We start from the raw sequence: 19,933 nt of genomic DNA on the forward strand, positions 1-19,933 counted from the left end.
CTGTAGTTGTTTGTGCAGGAAGGGTCAAGAGAGGGCTTTTTTAATAATGGTGTAATGATGGAGTGTTTGAAGGAGGAGGGGAAGATACCAGAAGAGAGGGAGAGGTTGAAGATTTTAGTTAGGTGAGTAGTGACGACTGAAGAAAGAGACTGGAGTAGATGTGAGGGGATGAGGTCAGTGGTGCATGTAGTGGGATGGGAAGAAGAGAGGAGCCTGGAGACTTCGTCTTCTGTGACTGGGTCAAATGTGGAAAGTGATCCAGAGGGGATGTGGGGAGGGATGGGAGTCACGGCACTTGGTGGCTGGGAGCTGATTTCCTGACGGATGCTGTCTATTTTCTCTGTGAAGTAGGAGGCCAAGTCCTCGGCAAAAATGTCCGTGATGGGGCCTGCGCTTTAGGACTGAGGAGGGAGTGAAAGGTATCGAAGAGTTTTTTGGGGTTGTTGGATAGTGAGGAGATCAGGGTGGTGAAGTAGGTCTGTTTGGTGAGGTGAAGGGCAGAGTTATATGTTTTTAACAAAAATTTGTAGTGGATAAAGTGTTCTAGTGTGCGAGTTTTCCTCCATAGGCGTTCGGCACTTCTAGAGCAATGCTGGAGAAATCGGGTTTGTGGTGTGAGCCAGGGCTGTTTTCCTCTGTGTTTCGAGGTTCTGCGGTCCAGCGTGCTTCTGAGAGTGTCATTGTAGTGGTTTACAGCCAGATCAGGACAGGAAAAAGAGGAGATTGGGGACAGTGATGAGTGAAGGGAGTCTGTAAGAGTATGAGGGTTAATGGCTTGTAGATTTCTGAATATGTGATAGGTAGGAGTGTTCTCTTGCAGGCGAGGATCTGTGAGCGTGAAGGAGAGAATGTTATGATCAGAGAGGGAAAGAGGGGAGTTATTTAGGTGAGGGATTGAACTAAGCCGGGCAAAGACCAGATCAAGGATGTTTCCATCTTTGTGTGTCTCAGAGGTTGAAAGCTGTGAGAGGCCAAGAGAAATGGTTAAAGATAGAAGCTGGGATGCAGATGAGGAGGTGGGGCTTTTTATGGGGATGTTGAAGTCTCCCAGGATAAGGGTTGGTAAATCTGAGGACATGAAGTGCATCAGCCAGGCAGAAAAATGGTCAAGGAACTGGGTGGGTGAGCCTGGGGGGCGGTATATGACCGTTACTCTGAGGGAGAGGGGATGGAAGAGCCTGATGGTGTGGACCTCAAAAGAAGGGAATGAGAGTGATGGTACTGGGGGGATGACCTGGAAGGTGCAATGTGGGGACAGGTATGCCGACCCCACCACCAAGTCTGTTTGCAGGTCTCGGGGAATGGGAAAAATGCAGGCCGCCATGAGAAATAGCAGCAGGGGAGACAGTGTCACAATCCTGGATCCAGGTTTCAGTGAGGGCCAGCAGATTGAGAGAATTGGTCAGAAAGTAATTGTGCAGGAAAGGAAGCTTGTTGCATACAGACCGTGGATTCCACAGTGCGCAATTGAAGGTGGGAGATGGACTACAGCTGATGTTAATAAGGTTAGCAGGGTTTCGATGTGAGTAAGGGAGAGGTTGAGGTTGGTGGAGGGTGGTTCGGGGTTAGGAGAGATATCCCCTGAAATGAATAGTAGCAGTAAAAAGAGAAAGAGCAGATAGTTTTTGGATATGTGACATGGTTTCTTGTGCAATATCTTTGGATAAGATAGAGTGAGATTTTTCAGGAAGTTCAAAAGAGCATGGGAGCTGTACATGGGAGAGGGAAGGAGGAAGGTGCAGATGTGGATGAGTGGTGATGGAGGGGGGATTGGGCGGTGAATGTGAATGAAAAAAGCACACAGGAATATGGATGCAGGAATAAAGTACAAAGTTAGAAGAGAGTACAAAGTGTGGGTTACCTAACTCCTGCCCTGAATGACTGTCATTGAAATAACGGTCAGGGAAACTTGTCGAATAGGACACTTTGCTGAAGAGGACATGTGCATGCCCCCCACACCATGTGCACCCCTTATGATGCATCTAGATTTATAGGAAGGACTATAGAATCAGGTGAGGGGGTTGTGGGAGCTGCTTGTGACTAAATTGGCAGCTGCTCAGCTCACCAGGGAGTGGATAGCTGATCAAAGACACAGGCCTAACACTATGCCTGACACAGTATAACACCTTCCACCATCAGATAAAGTCTACAATGATGGAAGGACAGACAGTGAATATTGAATACAATGCATCAAATAACAGAGCACATGTTATACCTGTGTGAAGATAGAAGAGATGGATGGACGTTAGTCAGTTGCCATTGAAATGACTGTCAGACACTTGTTGAACAGGACACTGAATAAACTCAGTTCACATTCCTGCTCTTAAATTTTTAACAAATCAAAATGAAAACCGTTGGGGTTCTGTTTATTCGACTGGAGTGAAAAAATATATTATTTATGAAAGTTTTATTGCTTTTGTTCCCTAGGACACGGCAAAACTATTAAAAGCAAGAGAAAAAGATTGAAGTAATTATTTATTGGTACTATGGTCCTGATTCATTAAAATTTGTTTAGCTGCAAGTCTAAACGAGCAGGACCGCTGGAATAAGATGCGTCTAATTTATTAAGAATTAATAAATTAATGAATTAGTAATATTTTACAAGAACAATGTGCCTTTGACAGAAATATACTGCAGCCAGGGACTGGAGTACATTTCTTGGGCAAGTTACGGCACTAAAGTGGCGAACTGTAACTTTTCATGAATTTAAGGACGGGCGTAACCATGCCTTGTGCCGCCAATACTCCGTCCATATTGGCGTAGCTGGCCGAGACTGGTGTGAAAATGGCAAAAGTTGAATTATTTTTGCACATCTTCTGAGTTACGGAAACGTTTTGTTACATATAAAGGTGTTATACGTCAGAATTCTGGCATAAACACCTTAATGAATCGACCCTTATGTGTTTAATCAGATATCAAATTAATTTCTTCTGCATACTTTACAAGTACACACGTATGCCAGAAACTTTGTAATCTATTTTATTAAAGAAATGGCGTATCTTACTTATCTGCCAGCAACCCCCAGTCTTCTATCTTTGCCAAAAAAAGGTCGTATATATTTAAATAGCTCCTCTAATTAAAAAAATAGCATAACAAGGTTATCTTTTGTCTGCCAGACTAAATACTGCGAGAGGGGAAAGAAGAGCAGAATTAGGCAGAAACCATGATGAGCGCAGCCTTAGCATCACAGTGGAAAGAGTTTGCAAAAATCGAGAAATGCCTTCCTGTTTTTCCCTTCCATACTAGGCCAAATTTTTCAAATCTGACATGTGTCACTTTATGTGGTAATAATGTTATAAGACTTTTATATATCCCAGTGATTCTAAGGGCCTGTGCACACATTGCAGATTTGTCTTTTTTTTCTGTGCAGATTTGTTACATAACCTGAAGGGTTTCCTAATTCCAGCAAAGTGATTGAGAATCCTGAGGTGTCATGCACACGTTGCTTATTTTTGACTTGCAGGTTTGGTGCAGTATGCCAATTCTTCAGTGTTTTCTTCTGCAGATTTCACTCATACTAATAAGTGGGGAAATATCTGCATCAAAAACGCAGGTAAAAACGCTCACCAGTCTTAATCAAGCACTCGCTGGAGTACAATGACCTGATTCATTTAAATATTTTTAAAAATATGAAAACAATAAAAAATAAAAAAAAATAAAACTTCAAATCACCCCCTTTTCCCAATTAAAAATAAATAAATAGACACAGTATATAAATAAAAAATACACATTTGTGGTATCACTACATCTGTTAAAGTCTGATTTATCAAAACATACATTTAATTAACCCTATTAGTAAACCGCATAATGAGAAAAAAATCTAAAGTCCAGAATTACGTTTTTTTTGGGCTTCGCAACATGGCAAAAAAATGGAATAAGAGGCAATCAAAACATCATATGAACACCAAGATGGTATCAATAAAAAACGTCACAGGGCACAAAAATAAGCCCTAACACAGCCCCATCGATCGGAAATTGAAAACATTGTGGGTCTCAGAAAATGGCAACACAAGCAAATTTATTTTTACAAATTTCTGAATTTTTTTTTCACAACTTAAATAAAAAAACTATGCATGTTTTCTATCTCTATAATCATTCTGACCTAGAGAATCGCATTGCTGGGTAATTTTTACCATATGCTGCTCTAATTAACAAAACAAAACAAAACAATTGTGGAATCGTGCTTTTTGCGTAATTCCACTGCACTTGGACATTTTTGCATTGAAACACATGATAAAATGAACGGTGTCATTCAAAAGTACAACTTGTCCTGCATAAAACAAGCTTTTATATGGCTATGTCAATGGAAAAATAAAAAAGTTATAGCTCTTGAAAGAAAGAGAGGACAAGCGAAAACGCAAAAAAAACCCGGAAAATTGCCACGTTGGGAAGTAGTTAAAGCACATAGTCATACCCCTCAAAATAGTTAATAAATGGCATTTACCACATGTCTACTCTATGTCAGCATCATTTCTTCAAGATTATTCTTTTGTTAAGGTGTTAGAAGGGTTAAAAGTTTAACAGCAATTTTTTATTTTTTCAATGAAATTTAGAAAAACAATTTAAAGTGGCTTTTAGTGACCCCTCTCAGTATAAGGGAAACCATATCTTAGCAACAGGGAGGCACAGTAACATAATAAAAAAAATGCCAGATCAAATAGAAAAAAAGAGAAAAACAAGCAACTACCAAAAAACTCAAAAATTACATATTTATTGCATGATAGGTTCTCTTTAACCCCTTAAGCCCCGAGGGTGGTTTGCACCAGGCCAATTTTTACAATTCTGACCACTGTCACTTTATGAGGTAATTACTCTGGAACGCTTCAACGGATCCCCCTGATTCTGAGACTGTTTTTTCGTGACATATTGTACTTCATGATTGTGGAAAAATTTCTTCGATATCACTTGCGTTTATTTGTGAAAAAAACAGAAATTTGGCGAAAATTTTTTAAATTTTGCAATTTTCAAAATTTGAATTTTTAAGCCCTGAAATCAGAGAAATATGTCACACAAAAGAGTTAATAAATAACATTTCCCACATGTCTACTTTACATCAGCACAATTTTGGAACCAAAATTTTTTTTTGTTAGGGAGCTATAAGGGTTAAAAGTTGACCAGCGATTTCTCATTTTTCCAACAAAATTTACAAAACCATTTTTTTAGGGACCACATCACATTTGAAGTCACTTTGAGAGGTCTTTATGACAGAAAATACCCAAAAGTGACACCATTCTAAAAACTGCACTCCTCAAGGTGCTCAAAACCACATTCAAGAACTTTATTAACCCTTCAGGTGCTTCACAGGAATTTTTTGAATGTGGAAGAAAAAAATGAACATTTAACTTTTTCACAAAAATGTTACTTTAGACCCAATTTTTTTTATTTTCACAGGGGTAACAAGAAAAAATGGACCCCAAAATTTGTTGTGCAATTTCCCCTGGGCACGCAGATACCCAATATTTGGGGAAAAAACACTGTTTGGGCGCACGGCAGGGCTCGGAAGGGAAGGAGCGCCATTTGACTTTTTGATTGTAAAATTTGCTTGAATAATTAGCGGACGCCATGTTGTGTTTGGAGAGCCCCTGTGTGCCCAAACTTTGGAGCTCCCCCACAAGTGACCCCATTTTGGAAACTAGACCCCCCAAGGCACCTTTCTAGATGCATAGTGAGCACTTGGAACCCCCAGGTGCTTCACAAATTGATTCATAAAAATGAAAAAGTGAAAAAAAAAAACACTTTTTCATTTTTATGAATCAATTTGTGAAGCACCTGGGGTTCCAAGTGCTCACTATGCATCTAGCTAGGTGCCTTGGGGGGTCTAGTTTCCAAAATGGGGTCACTTGTGGGGGAGCTCCAATGTTTGGGCACACAGGGACTCTCCAAATGCAACATGGTATCCGCTAACAAATTGAATGGAAAATCGGCTCAAATTGTTAGCGGACACCACGTTGCGTTTGGAGAGCCCCTCTGTTCCCAAACTTTGGAGCTCCCCCACAAGTGACCCCATTTTGGAAACTAGACCCCCCAAGGCACCTTTCTAGATGCATAGTGAGCACTTGGAACCCCAAGGTGCTTCACAAATTGATTCGTAAAAATGAAAAAGTGAAAAAAAAAACACTTTTTCATTTTTATGAATCAATTTGTGAAGCACCTGGCGTTCCAAGTGCTCACTATGCATCTAGCTAGGTGCCTTGGGGGGTCTAGTTTCCAAAATGGGGTCACTTGTGGGGGAGCTCCAATGTTTGGACACACAGGGACTCTCCAAATGCAACATGGTATCCGCTAACAAATTGAATGGAAAATCGGCTCAAATTGTTAGCGGACACCACGTTGCGTTTGGAGAGCCCCTCTGTGCCCAAACTTTGGAGCTCCCCCACAAGTGACCCCATTTTGGAAACTAGACCCCCCAAGGCACCTTTCTAGATGCATAGTGAGCACTTGGAACCCCCAGGTGCTTCACAAATTGATTCGTAAAAATGAAAAAGTGAAAAAAAAAACACTTTTTCATTTTTATGAATCAATTTGTGAAGCACCTGGGGTTCCAAGTGCTCACTATGCATCTAGCTAGGTGCCTTGGGGGGTCTAGTTTCCAAAATGGGGTCACTTGTGGGGGAGCTCCAATGTTTGGGCACACAGGGACTCTCCAAATGCAACATGGTATCCGCTAACAAATTGAATGGAAAATCGTCTCAAATTGTTAGCGGACACCACGTTGCGTTTGGAGAGCCCCTCTGTGCCCAAACTTTGGAGCTCCCCCACAAGTGACCCCATTTTGGAAACTAGATCCCCCAAGGCACCTTTCTAGATGCATAGTGAGCACTTGGAACCCCAAGGTGCTTCACAAATTGATTCGTAAAAATGAAAAAGTGAAAAAAAAACACTTTTTCATTTTTATGAATCAATTTGTGAAGCACCTGGGGTTCCAAGTGCTCACTATGCATCTAGATAGGTGCCTTGGGGGGCCTAGTTTCCAAAATGGGGTCACTTGTGGGGGAGCTCCAATGTTTGGGCACACAGGGACTCTCCAAATGCAACATGGTATCCGCTAACAAATTGAATGGAAAATCGGCTCAAATTGTTAGCGGACACCACGTTGCGTTTGGAGAGCCCCTCTGTGCCCAAACTTTGGAGCTCCCCCACAAGTGACCCCATTTTGGAAACTAGACCCCCCAAGGCTCCTTTCTAGATGCATAGTGAGCACTTGGAACCCCAAGGTGCTTCACAAATTGATTCGTAAAAATGAAAAAGTGAAAAAAAAAACACTTTTTCATTTTTATGAATCAATTTGTGAAGCACCTGGGGTTCCAAGTGCTCACTATGAATCTAGATAGGTGCCTTGGGGGGTCTAGTTTCCAAAATGGGGTCACTTGTGGGGGAGCTCCAAAGTTTGGGCACACAGGGGCTCTCCAAACGCAACATGGCGTCCGCTAACAATTTGAGCCGATTTTCCATTCAATTTGTTAGCGGACACCATGTCGCGTTTGGAGAGCCCGTGATGTGCCTAAACAGTGGAGCTCCCCCACAAGTGTCCCCATTTTGGAAACTATACCCCTCAAGGATTTTATTAAGGTGTATAGTGAACATTTTGAACCCAGAGGTACGGCACAGAATTTGTTTACATTAGGTCATCATATTGAATAAGTTGTCATTATTCTTGAGCGCAAGTGCTCGCTACTTGAGTTTTCATTGGGTACTCAGATATGCACCATGTACAGCGTGTGCTCGAGTGACATGCTCGAGTCCCTGCTCCGCATGTTTCACGGTTATTAGACACCCAAAAAAAAACATGCGGGGATCGCTCGTGCATGGCAGGCAATCCCCGTAAAGTTTTTTTGGCCGCGAAGCATATGGGGCAGAGACTCGAGCATGTCACTCAAATACCCACGATACTCAATGCATACCAGAGCACCCGATGCAAACTCAAGTAGCGAGCACTTGCGCTCAACACTAGTCGCCATATCGTCATCTTTTTTTCTTACTTTTGAAAAAAATCCCAACCCCAGCCCTAACCCTAGCACAACCCTAACCATAGCACAACCCTAGCCCTAGCACAACCATAGCCCCAGCACAACCCTAGCCCCAGCACAACCCTAGCCCCAGCACAACCCTAGCCCCAAACCCAGCCCTAACCCTAGCCCAATCCTAACCCAAGAGTTTATTTTTGACGCCGTTCCTTGTGCGGTATAAGTGATTAGACGACTTTATTCTTCAGGTCGGTGTGATTACAGCAATGCCAGAATCATATGGGGTTTTTATGACTGACAGCTGTCACACACTAAAAGACGCATTTTTTGTAAAATCTATTTTTTGCATCGCCATATTTTGAGAGCTATAATTTTTCCAGATTTTGGCAGACAGTCATGTGACGGCTCGTTTTTTGCGGGATGACTTGACGTTGTTATTGGTGCCATTTTCAGGCACGTGACATTTTTTGATTGCTTCCTATTCCGATTTTTGGGAGGCAGAATAAATAAAAACCAACAATTCAGGAATTGTTTTTTTTTTTTTTTTTTTTTATTCTGTTCCGCGTGTGGTAAAATTGATGAGGTAGCTTTATTCTTCGGGTCAGTACATTTACAGCGGTACCACATTTGTATCATTTTTCTATGTTTTGGCGCTTATACACAATAAAAGCTATTTTATAGAAAAAAATATTTTTAGCATCGCTTTATTCTGAGAGCTATAACTTTTTTATTTTTCGGCTGATGGAGCTGTATGGTGGCTTGTTTTTTGCGGGACGAGATGACGTTTTCAGCGGTACCATTTTTATTTATATGCGTCTTTTTGATCGCGTGTTATTCCACTTTTTGTTTGGCGGTATGGTGATAAAGCATTGTTTTTTGCGTCGTTTTTTTTTTTACCGTGTTCACTGAAGGGGTTAACTAGTGGGACAGTTTTATAGGTCAGGTTGTTCCGGACGCGACGATACCAAATATGTGTACTTTTATTGTTTTTTTTTATTTTTTTTATAATAATATTTATTGATGGGTACATTATATTTTTATTTTTGGTGGATTATTTTTTTTATTTTTTTTTTATATTTTTGCTATTTTTTTTTTTTTTTTTTCACTTTCAGACAGTTTATACACTTTATTACTTTGTCCCACTCTGGGACTTTCACTTTTTTTTTTCTGATCGCCTGCATGGCATAGGGACGGAGCACCATCCCTATGCCATGCAGGCTGTCAGCGGTGCACAGTGTGAAGATTGTTTGGAGATGCACTGCGCATGTCCAAACAATCTTCCTGCTGTCTGGTGACCCGGATGTTGTCATGACGACATCGGGTCGTCATGGAAATGTAGCACCCTGAGGATTCGGCTGCTACAGGGGTATTGCACCTCAACCCAGAGGTGTGATATTCCACTCCCGGGTAAGGATGGAGTGTGGAACTGAGCTCGGTAGGCTGCATGCACTACACACATCCCATTTCCGAGGAGCAGACCGACGGTACTCCCACTTAGAAATGTGCAGGCACGACCGAGTCTGTTCCTGGCTGGAGTGGGAGGGGGGTGGTACATCCCAAGTAGTGTAGGGGCAGATAGGGGGAGCAGCCTGGGTAAAGATAGGAGCTCATTGGGTGCTGGTCACCTGAGCTCACACATAGAGGGATATATAAGGTGGGCACCAACTAAGAACAGGGTCAGATGCAGAGAACAAGTCAGATGCAGAGAACAAGTCAGATGCAGAGAACAAGTCAGTTGGAGACAGCAAGACAGCTGCAGAGGAGCAGACAGCAAGCAGAGAGGAAGTCAGCCTGCAGCAAGGGAGAAGAGAGACCCTGAGTGAGAGAGGAGCAGAGAAGGAGTACCCAGAGGGGAAAACAGAGAGGACCCAAGAACCCAAATTAAAGCACCGGGTGAGGAGTCGGCACAGGGTACCGGAACCCAAGCTGGTGGGGGCAAAAACACTCCCCCGCCAGAGACCGGAGACCGTGGGCAGCGTTTGCCACGGTCACCCATCACATCCACCCCGAAGGCACACCACATGAAGGGTCAGGGAACCCAAGGCCAAGGGTGTCCCAACAGAAGGCCCGAGGGAGCTGGACCTAGGTGGATCACTGGTGGGGACGGCCAGAGAACGGGACAGAAGGAGAGCTCAGGGCCACGCTCCGGACTTGTTTGGGGGTTGGCTGGATCCAGGACCTGGTGGACGCAGCACGGCTCGGGTGGTCACTCGAAGCTGGAGTGACCGGTACAACATCTGCAGTAAGTAAACACCCTTAACTGCACAACCCGACTCTGTCTTCATTGCCGTCTGCACTGCACCACCACAACCCCCATCCTCTGCACCTGTCCCCCCTGAGGCTATACCCCTCCCGTTGGGGGTTATCCCACCAAGCTGCGCACTCACCATCAGCCTCAGCGGACCCTGCTGCAGCGGCGGCCACAGTGACCGCATCACAACGGGTGGCGTAGTCGACACAAAAGAACTCTTAATAACATCTGTAGGACTGCCACATCACACTGAGTTTGACGCCCTGGGCACGGGCCGGGTCACAGCCGCTCGGAGACTACAATCCCCCATCTGATCCGGTGCCGGGTATTCCCCTCAAAAAGGAATATGTCCCAGGGGGCGCGTCAACTTTGGCGTAGTCGGCAGGATTACGTGCCCACAACCACCGGGTACTGCGTGCCTGAAGAAAAGTGCAAGTTTACCTCAGAAAGAAGTCTCCCGCCGGTTCCGGAGGGTCCACGCCATCGGACCCCATCACAGGTCGTTTCCCGCCGATTGTCTGCCATTTCCAGCTTGTTCCCGCCATCTGCAGAGTTTCCCGCCACTGGGCGACGCTTCCCGCCAAATCCGAAGATTTCCCGCCTTGGAAGAGCAGCGGACGCCATTATGGGCGTGCCAAAGGAGGGCAGGAGGCCGCCTCCCATCGTGGGCCAGGACCGAAAATGGCGCCAAAAGTGGAAACCGCCCCCACCAACAGAGACTGTGATGCTAGAGGTGTCTGTCAGCGTGAAAGAACCGCCCCTGGAGCTGACAATCACCCAGTGGCCCTGGGACCGCCCTCGAAGTGGGAGGAGACGAGAGAAAAGAACGAAGATGGGTGCCGCCTGGAGCAGTCTGGAGCGAGCGCACCCGGAGGCAAGAGGCCTGGAGAAGAGTAGCGGAGGAGCTTACCCGGATATGGAGAGAAAGCAGAACAGCACCGGCCCGCTGGCCAGGAGTCTGCTAAAGACCGAGGAAGGAGAGCAGAGCAGCACCGGCCCGCTGGCCAGGAGCCTGCTGGAAGAAGAGCAGAGCAGCACCGACCCGTTGGTCGGGAGCCTGCTAGACACCACGACCCCACTAGGCCTAGTGGAGGTCCTAGCGCAGCTCCCCCGAGACCGGGAGTGTGCACAGACTGCCCTGGAGGGCCTCGCACGGAGGATGGCCCGGGTACAGCGCGAGATATTGGCGGAATGGAGCCGGGAGATGGCCCAGCAAGCTGAGACCAGTCAACGGAGCACGCTACCCTGGAAGAGGAAACAGACCGCCTCTGAGGATGGCGCGGGAGGACCAAAGGCCGAAGACGGCGCCGAGAAGGGAGCCGAACGAGTGGAGGCAGGTAAAGGGGACGCCTATACCCCAAGCCGAGAAACCGCCCACCTGCCCCAGCTCCCCGTCGCAGAGCCCGAAAGTCCCCCTGCTGTGCCCGTAGCCGCCATGTCACCGCTATGGACTAGGCCCCGACCGGAAGCCACCGCAGCGACCCCTGTGACGTCACGCGCCTCGACCCGGAGCGTGACAAAGCAGGAAATACCACCAGCCTGGTCGCAAGGCCTAGTACCCCCGGGCGCCGCATCACCAACAGCGCCCCCTACCTCCGCGGAGCCTCCGGCCTGGCCGCAAGGCCAGGTAGCCCAGGGCGCCGCCGTCCTAACGGTGCCCTTCACCTTCCAGGTGCCCCAGGCCTGGCCGCAAGGCCTGGGCAATCCGGGCGCCAACACCACCGCGCCCGCGCCCGTAAAACCAAGGGTGCCACACCTGGGGGAGGACTTGTTCAGCCAGCTCACATGGCCGGACGGGCGGTCCTTCATCTGGCCCGAAGAATTCCATGAGCTGGAACGGCAGCAGAGACTAGGGCCCTTGTGTGAGCCCCTGATTCCGGCTCCGAAGCCCGTGGAACGGATCTCGCCCCCGCTAGCGGAAGCACAGTTTGAGTGGGACCCCACCGGAGAAGATCTAATGGGGTTCACTCAGGAAACCCGGGCAGCTGCAGCGGAGCGTGCTGAGTGTTGCCGACAGCAGCTCGAAGAGTTTGCGAGGGAGCGGAGAGAGAGGCGGGTCCGGGAACAACAGGCCCAAATAAGGAGCGCCGAGCAGAAGAGCCGGACCAGGAGGGACCCCCGTGCAGCGCACAGTCCCCGTACCACCGGGACTGTAATAAAGTTCAACCAGCAGCATGGGTGGGGCTTCATTAGAGACAACAACACCCCCGGCGACGTCTTTGTCACGCGCAGAGACGTGGAGTCCCATCTGCCGGAGGGGCACAGAGGTCGTGACCTCTACATCGGAGACGAGGTCACCTTTACCCGGCACAAGTGTGCCAAAGGACCTTATGCCCTCCACGTACACCGCCTGACGGAGGAGGAGTTGCGGTGCGAGGAGGAGGAGCAAGAGGACCCGGACGGGTCTGAAGTTACAACCAGCTATAAGCAAAGAGCAGGAGGAAGACGCCGTTGAGTGCGGCAGAGCAGTGGATGTAAATAGTTACCCGATCGGGGTACAAAGAAACTGTTGCTACATATATATAGTCCCCGTTGGGACCAGCTGAGTGAACTGTTACCCGTTATTCCGAATCCATACCAGGCTGAGGACTGTGAGCAGCCATTCCCTTCCCTTTACCTGGCCGAGGACTGAGAGCGGCCAACTTCCCCTGTATATAGTTGCGCTTCCTAAAGCGCCCCCTACTGGTTTTATAGGAAAAACCATTTTTCTAGAGAGACTGTCGCATTTTACCCGGTCACACGTTGCACAGTGACCGGAGGAGGAGCCAGAGGCGACGAGAATGTTTTATTTGCTAATATATGTTGTTTTATATGTTTATGAAAAAAAAAAAAAAAAAAATTGTATGTTTTGGTGTTTTTGTCTTTACAGCCCGAGGACGTGCTGTGATTTACCACCATCAGCCTCAGCGGACCCTGCTGCAGCGGCGGCCACAGTGACCGCATCACAACGGGTGGCGTAGTCGACACAAAAGAACTCTTAATAACATCTGTAGGACTGCCACATCACACTGAGTTTGACGCCCTGGGCACGGGCCAGGTCACAGCCGCTCGGAGACTACAATCCCCCATCTGATCCGGTGCCGGGTATTCCCCTCAAAAAGGAATATGTCCCAGGGGGCGCGTCAGAAACACCCGGGAAGCCTTTGCAGACTGCGCTGGAAGCCGGAAGAGGAGGTGAGTATCGGCGATCACCTCCCCTTGCCCCCGCAATGCCGCGATCGGCTGCGATCGACTTCGATCGCAGCATCGCGGGGGTTAATGTGCTGGGAGCGGTGCAGGACCGCTCCCTGCACATAGTACCGGGTGTCAGCTGTGACAATCAGCTGACACCCGGCGGCGATCGCGCCCGCACAGCCTGTGTGCGCGCGCGATTGCCATGACGTACTAATACGGGTCTGGCTCTTAAGTCCCAGGGCACAGACGCGTATTAGTACGTCAGATGTTGTTAAGGGGTTAAAGTAGTATTTTCAAGTTCTTAAATTGCTTTAATTAGACATCATTAAAATTAAGTTTGTAATTGACTAAATTTTTCTATCTGCTGTCATTTTCCTGCAGTGACAGCTTTTATCTTTTATAGTGTACAGCTGGTTTCCATGGAGCTTGGCCTCCAGACCCTGACTAAGAGTGTGCAGCAATTACATTCCAGGAGAGGGGTTAACTCTTAACATCCCATTCAGTTCTCTCCAGTACTTTGATTTCTATACAGCAATTAGCTGCTCATCTACCTTCCCCTCCGTATCATCTTTTGAAGAGATGAAGCGATGCAGTTATAAATCAGCAACTTGTAGTTTCAAAACAGGTCTCCTAATCACAGCTCTCTGCTCTTTCTCTTTGCTCTCAATTCCTGCAGTTTTGTGCTTGTTCAAATGCCCTTTTATCTCTGTGTAAATATAGTGATACGTGTGTAGACACCAGAAAAAAACACAGAGGGCTGAATGTGGTACAGCAGAACTCGTGCTGAGCTTCATAGTTCTACTAATACTATAGTTCTACTATTCACCTGAGCTGTTCCCTAAAAGGAGTCGTGTCTGTCCTGCCAGAAGCAAGGAAGTAAGGAGACTGTAAGAAGACTGCAGAGTTGTGAGTTGTTCAGGAGCCTACTTAAGAATACCTCCTTTAAGAATTTGTTAAAAACTATCACCTAGAAAGAACAGTGATAGCTCCTTATCTAGAATTAACTTTAGGTTGACTAAGACTCAAAAGAATGATGCAGGTTATGGAAATTCTGTAAATCAATTGTAAAGCCCAAACTGTAGAGTACGAAAGGTTCTTGTGTGCAGCTAGATAATGAAATGAGGTTACTACCAGTAGGTTATATACAGTTGTGCTTAAAAGTTTACATACTCCGGCAGAATTTTTCCTTTCTTGGTCTTGTTTCAGAGAATATGAATGATAACAAAAAAGCTTTTTCTCCACTCATGGTTATTGGTTGGATGAAGCCATTTATTGTCAAACTACTGTGTTTTCTCTTTTTAAATCTTAATGACAACTAAAAACATCCAAATGACCCTGATCAAAAGTTCACATACCCTGGTGATTTTGGCCTGATAACATGCACAGAATTTGACACAAATGGGTTTGAATGGCTACTAAAGGTAACATCCTCACCTGTGACCTGTTTGCTTGTAATCAGTGTGTGTTCATAAAAGCTGAGTGAGTTTCTGGGATCCAGACAGACTCTTGCATCTTTCATCCAGCCACTGACGTTTCTGGATTGTGAGTCATGGGGAAAGCCAAAGAATTGTCAATGGCTCTACGAGAAAAGGTAGTTGAACTGTATAACACAGGAAAGGGATACAAACAAATATCCAAGGAATTGATGATGCCAGTTAGCAGCGTTCAAACTGTGATTAACAAATGGAAAATCAGGGGCTCTGTAAAAACCAAACCAAGGTCACGTAGACCAACAAAAATTTTGGCCACAAATGCCAGGAAAATTGTTCGGGATGCAAAGAAAAACTCACAAATAACATCAGCTGAAATTCAGGACTCTCTGAAAACTAGCAATGTGGCTGTTTCAAGATGCACAATAAGGAGGCACTTGAAGAAAAATAGGCTGCATGGTCGAGTTGTCAGAAGAAAGCCATTACTGCGCAAATGCCACAAAGTATCTCTCCTACAATACGCCAAACAGCACAGAGACAAGCCTCAAAACTTCTGGAACAAGATAATTTGGAGTGATGAGACCAAAATTTAATTTTTTGGCCACAACCATAAACGTTACATTTGGAGAGAGGGCAACAAGACCTATGATGAAAGGAACACCATTCCTACAGTAAAACACGGAGGTGAATCGCTGATGTTTTGGGGATGTGTGAGCTACAAAGGCACAGGAAACTTGGTAAAAGTTGAAGGAAAGATGAATGCAGCTCGTTATTTTTTTATTTATTCATTTATTTTACTCACTTATATAGAGCCATTAATTCCACAGCGCTTTACAGACATTATGGGCACTGTCCCCATTGGGGCTCACAATCTAAATTCCTATCAGTATGTCTTTGGAGTGTGGGAGGAAACCGGAGAACCCGGAGGAAACCCACGCAAACACGGTGTTAAGGGGACGGTTGCAAACAACTTTATTAAATAATGGAAAGCAACAGTCCGCGATGCCGCCTGGAGGACTGCGGCCGAACACCTTCCGGGTAAGAAGGTAAAACAACCAACTGAAATAACAATCCCTTCCATGTTACTGCATCTCCGTTAACTGCACGAGAGATGTGCGATAAATAATGTATCTGTAGCCCTGTTTACAGCACAGGGACTACACAGCAGGCGCTAGGATGTAGATTAAGCCCTGCCCATCGTCGCACTATTGGTGACGTCACCCGCGACCAATCAGGCAGTGCCAGGTCACAGGATCAGCTGACTCCCAAACCACCAATCACGGTCCGCCATGTCACGGGCATGCTCAGTGCAGTGAATCCTGGACTTAGGCTGTAGCAGCCCTGTTTCCCTCCGCAACCTACGCTTCATTTTGCTAGGAACAAAGACCTGAGAGACAGCTTGTACATCTCGTGCACCAGCTATGCATTGGGACTGATGACATTGCTGAGCAGCATCAGCCCTGGCTGGACAAGATTGGGAGACCACAGAATCCACTGATGGTTCTGAACACATATCAAATCCAGAAAACACCCAATGCCTCACATTATCCCCCCTTCTAACATCCCCCTCCACTTGATGCTCATATTCCTCAAAGAGCAGGGGAGCATGAATGTGGTCCACCAGTTCCCAGGGATGATCCTCAGATCCATGGCCCCTCCAGTGTACTGGGTAACCTTTTTTTCCACGAACCATCTTAGACCCCATAATAGCTTGCACCTCGAGATTATCACCCCTGGTGTCTGTAGCAGGTTGGGGTTCAGCGAGTTTTGTCAGGCGAACGGGTTTAAGGAGCGACACATGAAAAGTGTTGTGACTCCTCAGGTGTCGTGGTAACTGTAAACGGTACATTACTGGGCTTACTTGGGCCAAAATTTTGAAAGGACCAATAAAGCGGGGGGGCAAACTTAGCACATTTCCCGCATACTTTAATATTATGAGTCGTGAGCCACACTCTGTCGCCCGGATAGGATACGGGAGCAGGACGACGAAGAGTGTCAGCCGACTCTCTCATTCGTTTCTTGGTGGCCAATATAGCATCCTGGGTATGGTCCCAAACCTCCCGCGCTTCCAGAGCCAAATCTCTGACCCCAGGTTCCATAGAGGGAACTGGCATAGGAACCGGAACGCGCGGATGTTGGCTATTATTCAAAAGAAGCGGAGTCAGATCTGTGGAATCTGCCACGGGTAACGGGTGGAGAAGACCAGCCGGACTTTGACGGGATGATTTATCTCTCGCACAGGAGACACATGCTAGAACATATTCCTTAATGTCCTGGCGCCACCAGGGCCACCAATACGACCGTTGAAGGAACTTTGTGGTACGTTTGACCCCAAAATGACCTCCGATCTTAGGGGCATGTGCCCAGGAGAGCACCTCATTTTGTAGATTAGGGGGAACGAACATCCTCCACGAAGGAAGAGCGAGCCTGGGCTCGTCATCGTCCTCAGCCGTATCCATGGACCGGGACAAAAGGTCTACCCGAGGGTTCTTTTTGATATAATCTGGCAAGACCTGGGTCTCGGGGACAGACAGAGGATCTGTGCCGGGGACCAAATCAATAGGACAGCCATACGGTCGGTGGCGAAGTAAAGTGTCTGCAGACTTTTTGGGAAAGACATCCGCAAAGGTCTGATTTTGCACAGGGAGAGCGGCCAAGTCGGAAGAAGGCTCAGAGACTACCCTCCGGGTGACTGTAGCCATACACTGAGACACATAATTCTCACTCCAGGAATAAATTCTCCCCGAATTCCAGTCAATGTGTGTTGTGTGACAACGTAACCACGGAAGACCCAATAGCACCTCATCTAATCCACCGGGAATAATAAGAAAGGAGATAACCTCCCGGTGACCCTGAGGAAATGACATGGTGAGGGGAATTGACCGGTGGGTGATTTGTGTGTCCAGTAGTAAACCGTTGACTACCCTAATGTTCATTGGTTTTGGAAGTAACTCCATAGGAATGGCATACCTCTGGGCAAACGTAGATGACAAAAAAATTGCCATCGGCACCAGAATCCACCCACGCCTTGGCAGTAACTGTGGTTGTTCCGAAGAACAATGTCACCTTATACAATACCCTTATTAATGGGGTACTCCAAGAGATGTGCAGGTCGGGAACGAGAGGGGCTAGACTCCGTCCGGGATACATCCATAGCCTCAGGCTCCGGGTCGGGAGTCGCGGGTTTGGAAATGGGTCTAGAGAATGAAGGTGCCAACCGACACTGAGGTCTGGGGACCTCCAGCTCTAACTTGTGTTCTGCATGACGCAAATCTATTCGGGTAGTGAGAAAGATTAACTCCTCCAGGGAGGTTGGAATCTCTCTGGTAGATAAAGCTTTTTTAATATGCCCAGCCAGACCCTTCCAGAACACCGGGATTAAAGACCGCTCAGACCAATCCAATTCAGCCGCTAAGGTTCTGAACTGGATGGCATAGTGGCTGGCGGTGACCAAACCCTGGACCAACGCAAGAAGCTTAAGAGCCGTATCATGCGTGACCTGAGGACCTAGGAAGACATTTTTTAGGGCTGTAAGAAAGAGACCCGCATTAGCCACTACCGGGTCACTCCGCTCCCACAGGGGTTTAGCCCACTCCAAGGCCCTGTGAGAAAGTAACGAGATGACAAAACCCACTTTGGCCCTTTCGGAGGGGAACCGTGCCTCCATCATCTCCAACTGAATGGAGCACAGATTAATAAAACCTCTACAGGATTTGCTGTCACCAGAAAAGTTTTACGGGAGAGCAAAACGGGGTAATGGGGCGATTGCAGCTGCCGCAGCATTCACCACAGCCGAGTTAACTAGATTGGCTGCTTGAGAAGCTGCCTGGGCAGCTACTGCAGTGATATCAGCCACCGGGGCAGCTTGTTCCAGAGTCCTAAGTCTGGCCTCAAGTTGCTGTATATAGCGCTGCAGTTGCTGGTTGTCAGCCATGTTCGGCAAGACCCTGGCGCTCTGATACTGTTAAGGGGACGGTTGCAAACAACTTTATTAAATAATAGAAAGCAACCGAACCCGGGGTCCGCGATGTAGCCTGGAGGACTGCGGCCGAACACCTTCCGGGTAAGAAGGTAAAACAACCAACTGAAATAACAATCCCTTCCGTGTTACTGCACACCGGAACGGGAATAGGGATTCGCACTATCTCCGTTAACTGCACGAGAGATGTGCGATAAATAATGTATCTGTAGCCCTGTTTACAGCACAGGGACTACACAGCAAGCACTAGGATGCGTGTGTGATACACGCCGGCGTATATGTGCTCCCAGCCGGCGTGCTACCGGAATGAGGAGTATCTCTACACGTGGCTTACAGGCGGTGCCGGGAATATGGCATCTGGAGACTGCTCGGGGTGTATGGCGACCCCTTTGTCGGAGCCAAAGTGTCAGATGAAGCTACCTGCCTCCCTCCATCTAAGGCTGCCTATCCCCCGCTAAACCTGCCTGACAGAAGCTAAAGCACACGTGGAGCCCAAACAACCAAGCGTCCACACAACAACACCATCACAGCTCAATGATCAGAGCGTGCCGCCATGTTTGTGGGCGGGCTATTTAAAGATTAAGCCCTGCCCACCGTCGCACTATTGGTGACGTCACCCGCGACCAATCAGGTGGTGCCAGGTCACCAGATCAGCTGACTCCCAAACCACCAATCACGGTCCGCCATGTCACGGGTATGCTCAGTGCAGTGAATCCTGGACTTAGGCTGTAGCAGCCATGCTCCCCTCCCCAACCTATGCTTCATGTTGCTAGGAACAAAGACCTGAGAGACAGCTTGTACATCTTGTGACCAACTAGGCAATGGGATTGATGAAGATGCTGAGCAGCATCAGCCCTGTCTAGACTGGAATGGGAGACCACAGAATCCACTAATGGTTCTGAACCCATTTTGAATCCAGCAAACGCTTAACACATGGGGAGAACATACAAACTCATTTGCAGATGTTGTCCTTGGTGGGATTTGAACCTAGGACCCCAGCACTGCAATTCTAACCACCGAGCCACCGTGCTTCTCTATTATGAACAAATGCTGGAGGCAAATTTGCACTCATCAGTCTGGAAGCTGTGCATTGGACGTTCCAACATGCAAACGATCCAAAACACAAGGCCAAGTC

At 47.1% G+C, this 19,933-nt stretch overlaps 1 protein-coding gene across 3 annotated transcripts in view; it reads left to right on the forward strand.

Moving 5' to 3' along the window:
* MYO18B (myosin XVIIIB) overlaps window positions 1-19,933 on the forward strand; it is a 1,187,635-nt gene that overhangs the window by 84,067 nt on the left and 1,083,635 nt on the right. The gene's annotated exons all lie outside the window — the stretch shown is intronic.

The sequence above is a fragment of the Phyllobates terribilis genome, unplaced genomic scaffold, assembly GCF_046119375.1.
Source record: "Phyllobates terribilis strain yellow unplaced genomic scaffold, ASM4611937v1 Scaffold_1__5_contigs__length_1240528914, whole genome shotgun sequence".
In the NCBI taxonomy this organism is placed as follows: Eukaryota; Metazoa; Chordata; class Amphibia; order Anura; family Dendrobatidae; genus Phyllobates; species Phyllobates terribilis.